Source organism: Mesocricetus auratus, unplaced genomic scaffold (genome assembly GCF_017639785.1).
Source record: "Mesocricetus auratus isolate SY011 unplaced genomic scaffold, BCM_Maur_2.0 Super-Scaffold_15014, whole genome shotgun sequence".
Classification (NCBI taxonomy): domain Eukaryota; kingdom Metazoa; phylum Chordata; class Mammalia; order Rodentia; family Cricetidae; genus Mesocricetus; species Mesocricetus auratus.
The window spans coordinates 79,931,257-79,944,214 of record NW_024429186.1 but is presented as its reverse complement, the minus strand read 5'-3'; positions in this window follow the sequence as shown (position 1 = coordinate 79,944,214).

The window sequence follows — 12,958 nt, the reverse complement described above, 5'->3', positions numbered from 1 at the left end:
AGTTAAAACCTTTGAATTCTCATTCCCCAGGAGAGAGTATAAAGAATGGAAGTAAATTTTGTTTTCAGGGGGTGTTAGTAGTTCAGGCAGAAATAAAGAAAATTCACAGAAGGGAAGGAAAGAATACATATGTCTCTACTTAAGCTTGGCTAAAGATGGCCTCTTTTCTGGAGAATATTGCATGTAGAAAAGACAATATAAAACCTCCTTATTATGTTGTTTTCTTTAAAATGGCATGTTCTCAAAGAACATAGCTGCTGAATTTATTTTAAAAATTAATGTATTTTAGGCTTCTGAATAAGGACCAATGATAGAGTACTTGTTGGTCATGCACCAACCCAGGTTCAAACCACAACACTACAAAGAGTTAGAACATTTAGAAGCCAGTGTGATAGCTCTGCAGGTAAAGGCACTATCTGCATACCGCTAATCTGGGTTTTATCTTGGAACCTAGGTAAATGAAAGATAGGACCAACTCAGTAACGTTGTCCTTCTTCACATGTGTCCCGCGGCATGGGCATACACACCCACATCATACACAATCACAGTAAAGTAAAAATATTTAAATTGGTATATTTCATGTATATACATGACAATATTTCAGCTGTTGGTTTCCAAATGAACAGAGAAGCTTCAAGTCATTCATAATGTAAGGAAAAATGAGTGGTTAAAAAATCATGTCATAAAAATGTTATACCTTGGACATATTTAACAATATTTGAGATTTAGAGACTGGTATTACTACTTTTTAGTTTCCAACTGCATTGTTTTTTTTTATCATGCTATAAAACTCCAGGAAGAGGTTGCTAGGATTTTGTTAGTATGACAGATGAACTTACATGCACACTGCTCCCACAATGTCTGTGCACAGTGTCCCTTCTGTGGTAGATGCTCAAAGACACAGAGGAATGTTTTCACGTCCTGTAACAGGACATTAGGAATGAAATAAGTTACGTTTATATAACAGCTGGTATCATAATCCTCCTTAAAAATGGTATTACTTTAAGAGGCCTTTGGGTAGAAGGTTAGATGCCAGACTTTGATATTGGCTGGTAACCAGGGTTAGGAAAAAAGGCAGACAATGACCTTCTTTGACAGAGAATGGATTATAGCAGAAAAAAACCAACATGAGGAAGAGCATTGGATTACACTAGTGAAGGCCAGGGCAGTTCCTTGTGCCCATGTACCCGAAGGCGTTTTTAAATTGGATGGCACATGTCATTTATTTTAATGGATATTGCAGCTAGAGCATTTAAAAAAACAATAGTCAAAATATTAACATTCTGGAAACCTTTGATGCAAAAATATATTCCCGTGGCTTCTTATCATGTTAGTTTGTTTTGTAGAAACCAAAGCAGACATTTCAAGTTTAGAACGGCATACAGGGAGAGCGACTAGGGAGGCAGAGTGCCAAGTGACCCAGGAGCCAGGGAGACATTGGCTCTCCTTGACCAGAGTTTAGGAATTGAGGAGAAGATGGTGAAGATTTTATAGTTAAAACGTCTGTAGACTTGTTTGATGGGAATGGTTAAGTCAAGTTGATGAACTACCTCATAATTGTCTCCTGAGTTGTAGAAATATCTATTGCCTCCATTTATTTTTAGCTGTTTTGACAATTCTTTTTCTTCTTTCTCTCTTTATTTCTTTTTCATAGAGGGTATCTAACAATGTTTTGGCAAACACCACACATGTCTCATGGCAGTCCCATCTGCAATATTCCTGAGGTCCGAACCTTAGGACGTAGGAAGCAGTTTTCCTGGGGAAGGATAGCATCTTGACTCCCCTCGCCAGCAACTAATGGCAACAAATAATTGTGATCAGCTGCTCCGCCAGCTGGTGTGGCAACATCTGCACGCCCACTGCTCAACATCAGTGTCACCAGATACTGAGATCAGAAATCAATGAGCTGGAAAAACCCAGCCTTAACACTCATTTCCTTTTTACTTTTTCTACTTCATGAAAGTAAACAACTCACTATGAAGGAAAAGTAGACAAGGTTTCTTTTTTTCCCATCTCCCTTATGGGTGATTGGAGCTTAAAGCTGGGACCTGCTATGCGTGAGACCAGTGCTCTATCTACTACTGAATGGCACTCTCGCCCATTAGACAAGATGGTTATTTTTTAATGTACAGCACATTCTCCTGACTAAGTCTGCTCTTCTGTCTGATGTCATCACTCTTTCTGTGGGGCAGACACAGCATTTCCACTGTCTTTACCTTGAGATTGTCAGTCATCTTGTGCAAGTGTGAAGAAACAGATTAATCAAAAACCACAGAGCTGCTAATAGGTGTTAAGGGATTATGCTTATGGATTAATAGCAAATTGAATGTTTGTAAAAGGAAAACTCAACCTGTAAAATTAGAATGATAATTTTTGTTCCACATTGAAGAAAATAAGTTACAACACAAAAGAGAAATAGGACGTCAAGTTATGTGGTGAGTGGGGTGGGGTTACATGTAAGCTATTTTCATTTGTTTTTCAGGAAATCAGATTTGAAGCAAGGAAACTACATTGTCAAATAAGATTTTGAGTAGGTAAGAATTTAATCAGTTTATTTATTCTGTGTTATGGTTGTTTTCCAAATTAAATCAAAATCAGTAGCTTCCTTTTGAGTGAAAGTAAAATTTTAACTCTAAACTTTTTGATTGTAGAGTGATGCATTTTTATTAGTTAACTTTTTCTTTCATAGCTTCATATGTGATTACAATACATTCTGTCCACTTTCACCCACTCACCATATTGTATATCCTTCACACCCCTGTATAATCTTTTTCCCTATACACCAATTTCCCACATTTGACTCACAAATTTCAAAATAAACAATTCAGGTAATTCCCTATATTCTTTTAAAAGTACTTGGGATAGGGAGTAAAAATGATTAAAATATGTTGCATTAAAAACTTAATTTTTTTCAGTAATTAATATAAGTGAAACTGAAAGTAATTAATATAAGTGAAATGAAAAGTAACAAAAATGTAGAAAAATTGATTGATATTAGACTATTCGAACAAGATCCAGAAGAGTATAATTGCTTCCTAAGAAGATTTTAAAAAACATTTTTGGGGTCACAAAAAATTGAAAGTTTTCTGTGACCTACCTATTGGTTCCTCCCTTACCCCTAAGCCCTGAAAACTTACCTTTTATTGTCTTCATGGTTTAATCTTTTCCAGAATGCCACAGGGTAGAATCCCAGTGTGTGCTCTTCATACAGTTAGAATGCCCTGGAAGTCACCTCATAGTTGATAGCTTGGTTTTCAGTGCTGAATAATAGTCCTTGTTACGTGCTTCAGTTGACTTATTCATTCACCCAGTGAAAGATGTTTTATTTGCTTTCATAGTTGGATAATTATGAAACACCCTTTTGTAAGTGTCATAGTGCATTTCAGCTGGTCACTCCTTTGGACACACACCAAAGACTGTCAGATTGGGTGGCAAGACTTGCTTAGGTTCCTAATAATCCCAAATTTCTCTTCCAAAGTATTTATATCATTTCCCACTCTCATTTCAATGAATGAAACTCATTCTATATTCTCACTGTTCATCTCATTAGACAGGCATGGGACAGAATGTCATTGATTTAATTTGCTTCTCCTGCTGATGTGTGATGTGGGCAACTTCAGTTTTACTTGGTTGTTTATATTTTCTAACAAGATATTTGTTACAGCACATGGCCCATATTTTAATGTTTGTTCATGTTCTCATTAAGTTTTAAGCATTGCTACAGTTGGGGTCTTGAATAGCTTGGCGCCTACGCTACAATGCTACTGTGAGTTGGTAGAACTGTTTAAGAACTGGAAGGAAGGAAGGAAGGAAGGAAGGAAGGAAGGAAGGAAGGAAGGAAGGAAGGAAGGAAGGAAGGCTGGGAGGGAGGAAAGGTGGGTGGGAGGAAGGGAAGGAGGGAGGGAGGGAAGGAGGAGGGAAGGAGGGAGGGAGGAGAGAGGGAGGAAGAGAGGAAGAAGGTTTCTGGGGGCTTAAATTGCTACTGGAATCCTGGCTCCTTTGTGTTTCTCCTTGCTTCCTGGATGCCACGAGGTGAGAAGCCATTCTCCTCTGCACACACTCCAGCATGATATGCTTGCCTTACCACAGGCTAAGTGCAGTGGACTCAGTTACACTGACTTGTCATAGGCTAAGTGCAATGGAGCTCATCTACCAAGTGCTGAAGCCTTAAAACTGTGAGCCACAATAATTTTTCTTCCACATAATTACTTCATATATTTGTTGCAGCAATGGAAAGCTGACACCAACTCATCACATGTATTTTAGAAACCAGTCCTTTATCAGAAATGAATTTTGAAAAAAAAAACTTTTTTGCCAGTCTGTGTCTTACCCTTTCATTTTTCTAGAGACTACCCTTGGAGAACAGAAAATTTTAATTTTAGAGAACTCAGGCTTATCCAACCTGCCTTCTATAGATGGTGACTTTGGCTTTGTATCCATTCACCTCCTCATCCAAGACTATTGCCATGTTATCCTGTACGGCCTTTGGATTTTCATTTTACATTTGGGTTTATGTCTACTTTAAGTAATATCTCAAAGGGTATAAAGCTAGATTCATTATTTACATTGGGTGTGCAGTAGTTTAACACTAGTTTTTGTTCATTTTTAAATACTTCTATTAATTAATACTTTACTATTAATTAATTAGTATTTTGATCAATGCTAAGTTTAAAGATACCATTACTGATGCTTTGCCAAAGACTGGGTGGCTCGTGTTTTGTAGCTGCTCTTAGACATGCCACTGAGTTTCACTGACTTATTACAACAAGTTGTAAAGTCAGGTAGGATCTGTTCTCCCACTTTGTTCTCCCTTGATGTCATCTTGACTGTCCTGAATCCTTTACCATTTTATATAAAGATTTAGATTAGCCTGTTGTTATCCACAAAGTAACTTTCTATATTTTGACTGTGGTTGCATTGAATCTATACATCAGGTTGGACAGAATTCACATCTTGACAACAATGAGTTTTCCTATCAACTGATATATAAGTTTTCTTTTCATTTGGTTCCTCTTTAAACTTTTATCAGAGTTTGATTGTTTGCCTCAGGTAGAGCTTACACATAATTTTCTGGTTATCTTTGAGTATTTGTATTTTTGATGCAAATGTGGATAGGACTGTGCTTTCAACATTTGGAAATGTGTAAGGGTGTTTTGCTGGTACGTGGCTGTTCACCATGAGTGTGCAGTACCAATAAGGCCCGAAGAGGACATTGGACCCCCTGGGACTGGGGTTAGGATGTTGTGAGTCACCGTGCGCATGCTGGGAATCGAACCCGAGTCCTCTGGAAGAGCAGTCATTGCTCTTCAGCCCCTGCGTGCTTTTGTTTCAGGGTTGACTTACATTTATACAGCAAAGCAGTGAGGTAAGAAATCCGTATTCTGTAACTCTTCTGTGAGGCTTCCTCCTCCCAGAAGAGGTCTTGTTTGTCTCTCAGGGATTCTGCATAGACAATCATGTCACCTAAAATTAAAGATAGTTTTCTTTCTTCCTTCCCCACATGTCTAAGTTTTCTTTTATCGTCTTATGTCATTAGTTGAGATTTATAAAAGACAACACTCTGAGAAGACGAACAAACAAACAGGTGAGAGAAGACATGTTTTCTTCATTGCTGACCTGATGGGGAACGTCTGGCTCCTTAACAGTCAATATCTTACCTGCAAAGTTTATATGCATATTATTTCCATTAAAGAAAGAGACACTTGTAGCAATACTTAGAGGGTTTTTAAAAAAAAATCTATTTAAATTTAAATTAGAAACAAGCTTGCTTGACATGTCAATCCCAGCTCCCCGACCCTCCCCTTCTCCCCTGCCCCCAACCCCCAAACCCAACCCCCAGCCATCCCTCATCCACTCCCCAGGGAATGTGAGGCCCTCCAGAGTCTGTTATATCATACTGGGTAGGGCCTAGGACCTCCCCCGATGTGTGCAGGCTGAGAGAGCATCCTTCCATGTGGAATGGGCTCCCAAAGTTCATTCATACACCAGGGCTAAATACTGATCTACTATCCAAGGCCCCATAGATTGCTGAGGCCTCCTCACTGACACCCATGTTCAGGGGGTCTGGATCAGTCCCATGCTGGCCTCTCAATCACCAGTCTGGGGTCCATGAGCTCCCCCTTGTTCAGGTCAGCTGCCTCTGTGGGTTTCACCAGCCAGGTCTTGATCCCTTTGCTCTTCACTCCTCCCTCTCTCCAACAGTGTTCCAGGAGTTCAGATCAGTGTTTAGCTGTGAGTCTTCTTTCTGTCACTGAATGAACTCTCTAGGATGGCATATAAGGTCATCAATCTCATTACCCAGGGATAAATTTACATTTAAGGTAGCCTCTCCCCTATTGCTTAGATTGTCAGTTGGTGTCATCCTTGTAGATCTCTGAAAATCTTCCTAGTGCCTGTTTCAAAAACCATGGTGAGCTATTGGGACTTTCCAAAGGCCTTTTTTTATCTGTTGATAAAACAAGACAGAGCTTATCTTGAGTTACAAAAAATCCTAACAAATAAAAAGGATAGAAGTCAGGTAATCATAATAATTGGGAAAATGGCCAAAATACAACTGAAATATCTGCAAGCACTAAGAAATTTAATTAAGAAATTAAAAAGCGATGAAAAATTACTAATAGAACTAACAAACATCTGGAGTGAGACGACATCAAAGACTTAATGTATCACAGTTCATCAGTGCTGCTAAGACTCTGACATGTTTTAATAAAATAAATTATTTCTTTAGTTAAAATATTTTTAATTTCTTCTTTTTCTTCCCTCCAATCCCTTCCATGCTCCCTTGAATGCCCCCTCACTCCCTCTCAAATGGATGATCTCTTTTTCTTTGATGAATATTGTTTTATACCATACATAGATGCATGAATATGTAAATACAGTCTATTGCATCTGTTTAGTATTGATTGTATTTATATGACTTCAGGCCTGACCACTTGCTAATGGATAATCAATTAGGTGGTTCGTTCCTAGGAGAGACTGAATCTCCCTCTCTCAGAAGGTTTTAGTTCCCTGTAGCTCTTTGTCTAAGGGGTGGGTCCATGTAAGAGTTCCCTCTTCCACATTAACAAGTCTTTTGGTATTGTTAATTGCTCAGGTCTTACTTAGGCATCCATATTGTTGGGGCATCATGGGCGATGCTTGGGTAATTTCTAGGAGATACAATATCACAGCAGACTTCCTGGTCCCCTGGCTCTTGTGGTCTCTCTATCTCCTCTTCCAAGATGCTCCCTGTACTACTGGTGCACCAACTGTGCTGTAGATGTGTCTGAGGCTGGGTGTCTCACAATCGGCTTTTCTCTGTATTTTGACCTTTTGTGGTTTTCTGTAGTGGTCTCTATCTAATTCAAAGAGAAATTTCTTTGATGAGGGTTGAGAGTTATACTTACCTGTGGTTGATAAGTTTTACAAAGCAATCAGGAATTATACTGGTCTATTAAAGTGGTGGCAGTAGGTTCTTCTCTAAGATCCATGACTACACTAGCCCTGGGCTGTGGGCTAGAATTCTAGCATCAGGCTTAGTTTGTCTACTGTTGAGCTGGTATGAAGTCCAATCAGATAGCTGTCGGTTACTTCCAACTTATTAATGCCACTACTGCCCCTTTAGGCATATCTTGCTATACTGGCCATTGTTGCAAAGCATAAGTTTCCTGACTGGGGAGAACTGTTCCCTTCCATGGCAGCTGCGGAGCACCTTCTGTTATTCTAAAGCTAGTCTCCAGGGAGGAGCTTTTCAGGTCAGATCCAGTTGGAATCTTTAGAGTGCTGTGTCCTAAGAGGTTTTTGTCTTGAGCAGTCGGACTTGCATTCAATCTTAGGAGGCATCCAAGGGCAACAGCAATAATGTGTATTGTTTCGTGAGACTTTTGCACTTCTTTGACCAATAACCCAAAAGGAAGTTTCTCAAACCTCTATTGGCCTCCCTCTCCCTTTCCCCATATCCCCTTCATGTCACCTGTATTCTGTTGTTCCCCTCAGAAATGTAAAACTCTCCCCATATCAGATGGAAAGAAACTATTGAGCCCTAAATAAATGAAGGCAAGAAATTAAAGAACACAGCAGTTTGAAATGTATGGGGTAAAAGCATATTGTCTTAATAGATAATAAAATTAAACTCTGGGGAAAAGGATAGAGAAAACAAAGGAAGACAAATATGTTAATATCTGAAATACAGAAAGAGAATCCTGATAGCTGTTACAGATTTCAGATTAAGAAAAAAAAAGATGAAGGGAAGTCAACATTCCCCATACCATCAACCAGAGACTAACAAGGATAAGAAACCGGAGGCCAATATTCTTTATAAGCAGAGACACAAGCACTTTTTCTAGGGACTCTGGCACTGTGTTGGTAGGATAATGGATCATGCCAAGATAGATTTACTTCAGAGACACAAGATTTTCACATCTGAAAAATTTAGAGGTAAAAGTCACAGAATAAATAATTCAGGTAAGCAAAAACCTTTGTCTCCTTAGATGTAAAAAATAAGTTTGATATAATGTAATACTTATTTGCTATCAAACCTCCAGCCCCCTCAATTAACCAGCCCCCTCTTGCCCTATATGGTACTGGCATCGGTAAGAAACCTGTGTACAGCCCTGTATGGTACAGGCATCTGTAGGAAACCTGTGTACTTGTCCTATACAGTACAAGCATCTGTAGGAAACCTGTGTACAGCCCTATATGGTACAGGCATCTGTAGGAAACCTGTGTACTTGTCCTATACAGTACAAGCATCTGTAGGAAACCTGTGTACAGCCCTATATGGTACAGGCATCTGTAGGAAACCTGTGTACTTGTCCTATACAGTACAAGCATCTGTAGGAAACCTGTGTACAGCCCTATATGGTACAGGCATCTGTAGGAAACCTGTGTACTTGTCCTATACAGTACAGGCATCTGTAGGAAACCTGTGTACAGCCCTATATGGTACAGGCATCTGTAGGAAACCTGTGTACTTGTCCTATACGGTACAGGCATCATTTCCAAACGTGAGTGCTCAGGTTCTTCCTCATATGAGAACAGGAACAGGGCTCCAAAACTCACAGACCACTTGCAAGGAGGTGAAGCAAGGCACACAAAGTATAAGGCTTTTGTTTGGATGGCTGACTGCACAGAAACACTACCGACACATGTAGAATTACTGTGGGAGCTAAAGTGTTCACCTGTCTGCTCCTCAGCAGAGCCAGCCTCCGCAGGAGGGAGGGAAGAAGGCGGGGCATCTAGAAGAGCCTCCTCCAGTGCAGCCTTGCCCGATTGTCTGCTTGTGACTGCATTGCATTCCATAAGCATGCCTGAAGTGGGCACGTTTTAGCTGTAGGTAAAAAACGCTACGTGACTTTATTTTCTAATCTTTAGCTATGCAGGTTAATGAGCTGATTAAAGAAAAATTTGCATATTGAAACAGGGGGCCATTATGGGGCTAGGGGGAAACCTGTTGCTGGGGGAAACTCCCAGGAATCCACAAGGATGACCACAGCTAAGATTCCTAGCAACAGTGGAGAGGGTGCCTGACCTGGTCATCTCCTGCAATCAGACTGGTGACTGCCTTAGTTGTCATCAGAGAGCCTTCATCCAGTAACTGACGGAAGCAGAGGCAGAGATCCACAGCCAAGTACCAGGCTGAGCTCCGGGAGTCCAGCTGAAGAGGAGGAGGAGGATTATATGAGCAAGGCGCATATGATCATGCACGGTGGGGAAACCCACAGAGACAGCTAACCGGAGCTTGTGGGAGCTCATGGACTCTAGACTGACAGCTAGGGAGCCTGCACGGGACTGACTAGAGCCTCTGCATGTGGGTGGCCGTTGTGTTTGTGTAGCTTGGGCTGTTTGTGGGGCGCCTGGCAGAAGGACCAGGCCTGTACCTAGCACATGAGCTGGCCTTTTTCAGCCTATTCCCTGTGGTGGGATGCCTTGCTCAGCCTTGATGCAGGGGGGAGGAACTTGGTCCTGCCTAAACTTGATATACCGTGCTCTGTTGACTCCCATGGGAGGCCTTACCTTATCTGAATGGAGATGGATAAGGAGGGAATTGGGGGAGGTAGGAGTAAGGTCGGGGAGGGAATGGTAGGAGAGGAAGGAGGGGAAACTGGTTAGTATGTAAAATAAATTTAAAAATCAATAAAAAAATTTCAAGAAAGTGATGAACACACTTGGGTCTATATTTGAAATGTGTCTATGTAACACTTTTAATTTCAAACTTGTTAATTCATAACAATATATATGTTTTTTTAGTTATCATCCCTTGCCCTCATCTTCCAAGTGCTGGAGTTGCAAACATTCACCACAACATTTATGATTTGAGGGTAAACTCTGGGGAACAGCAGTTAAAATTTCTTTCTGAAGTGAAGACTTTATTTGCCTCACTTTGAAACTGTGTATCAAGCACTTTCCGGGTAATATAAGTCAACATATTGGTATTATTTTAACTAACAACATTTGTAGTTAGTATTTCAGTCAATGCATGGGGTCTTGAGGTTGATAATATACTTAAACCACACATGTAAACATTTACAGAATACAGCACAGTGTTGTTTTAACCAATACAAAATGAAATCTTAAAAGCTTGGTTTCCTGGAGAAACCCACAGAAACAGCTGATCTGACCTAGTGAGAGCACATGAACCCCAGTAATAAAGCAGGGGAACCAGCATTGGACCAAACCAAGCCCTCTGAATGTGGGTGCCAGCTAGGAGGCCTGGGCAATGTATGGGACCTATAATAGTGGAGCCAGTGTTTATTCCTAGAGCACAAATGGACTTTGGGATGTCATTCCCTATGGAGGGATACTGTTTCAGCCCAGATACATGGAGGAGAGCCTAGGCTCTCCCCCCAAATGATGTGATAGACTTTGATGATCCACCATGGAAAGCCTCACTATCCTTGGAGAGTGGGTGGAGGGTGGGTTGGGGGGATTGGTGGGGGTAGCATGGGAAGATGGGAAGCAGAGGGAATGGGGGGTTGATATGTAAAATAAGATTGTTTCTAAATAAAGAAAAAAAAGCTTGGTTGCATGGTCACTTGTTTGTTTCCATCATTATTCAAATACAAGATTTTAAGAGACCAAACACTAAAGATCTGTGTGTATTCCTCTCATCCATTTCTGACAAAAGTTACCGTGTATTTGTAGTTAATCTCTACTGGCCTGGAGTCCTGCTCTCCCAGTATCTTTTTATTGTAAAATTGCCATAATGCCTTAGAGCATGTGACCCTCAGTATTTTCATGGGTGAAGAACTAACAGTGAGAGTTCATGGCTAAAAATAGGTAGAAGATTAATAAGATAACTGTTTCTAAATCTATCAATAATCCAGCAAAAAGTTGCTATTTATTCAAATGCGTTATTGTTTCCACGTATCCATGACAACATGACTCAGGCATAAAGGCAGAGAACTGAGAGCATGGTAGCAGTTTATAAATATTTGAAGGCTCTAAATGTCATGAAAAAGCAGGGTCAGGCGAACAATAGGTGGAAATCGATGCAGAACCACAATTTTAAGGCAGACAGCAATGCAGCTCTGGTGGGAAGAAGAGAAAGTACATGGTGAAATCATGTTTCTTTTGATTTGAAATTCATTGTGTGAGAGACTACAGTGAAGTTCTTTGTGCTCGCTCTTTAAATTTTAAAGAGCGTTGGCCCATTTAGAGGTGCAGCAGCTAAGAGAAGCAGACACGTGGGCCTCTCAGTGCTCATCCACTGCGGATTCATTGGGCATCTGACCATGAACGGCTTTGTGGAGGTGAAGCTGGCGCTGCTGTCAGCGAGCGCCTGGACTGCTTCCGGGAGGGCAGCTGTTCAGTGCCCAGGGACTGCTCAGCTCCATTTTCTTACTAGGAACACAGGCGGGGTTTGTTCTTCAACATGATGGGTATACGTCCTTGCAGGTGATGAAAGTCTCATTTCTTTATCTTTTCAGTCTGTGGTATGCTTGTAGTGCCTGGCTGGTCACGGTTTCCCCAGGTTATCACATGATCTTAAAAGCAGTGGGATTATTGCTCATTCCTGTGATATTCATGCTGCTAGTAACTGCAACCACCACTGTTGACTGTAGCCTCTGTAAGAATCTAACCTGCACAGTAAGGAAGTCAATTTAGCTTCAAAACAGCTTGTCTTGAGTCTGTGATTATATTTAACTACTTGATTTTTCCAAGAAATTAAAGAAAACATGAATCTGATGATTCAGTAAGAAGCAAAGCTTCTCCAGGTTGCCAATACAGACAGCATTATCTTCTACAATATTTTTGATGAAGTCCTTTGGTATTCACTATGTTTAAAAGATCACTAACCAGTAATTTTGTTAGCACCCAAGAGTTATTACAAGGCTGGTGAGATGGCTCAGTATGTAATGATGCTTGCTACCAAGATAGACAACTTGAGTTTTATCCCTAGATACCACATAGTAGGAGAGAACCAACTAGCACAAATCTTCCTCTGATCTCTTCTCAAAAGTTCTGGCATATACACCCCACTCACCCATCCCCAAACACACAAATTATCAAGATAAGGAGACATTGTTACCTTATGGACATAGCTACAAGTCATTTGAAGTTTGAAAGACAATATTGTTTCTAAAATATATACATAGGTTGAAGTCTCTTATCCTTTATAAAAGTCAGTTCAAAATAGGCTAAGGACTGAAATGAAAGTACTGAAATCTTCATCTACTAGAGGAAAACATCGGTGTTATGGTTTAAGATACAGGCATAGGCAATGGCTTTCAGAAAGGACCCCAGAGCTTAGGAAATAATTTTGAGAATTGACAAATGGGAACCCAAGGAAATAACCCGCAGAATCAGTATAGTCAACTTACAGAAAGGCAGAAAAATCTTTGCCAACTCTACATCCAACAGGAGATTAGTGTCTAGAACCTATCAAGAGCTCAAAAAAATTAATCACTGCAGTGACAAATGATGTATCCAATAAAAGGGCTACTTAAATGGATAGTCAGGTCTTGAAGGAAGAAATATG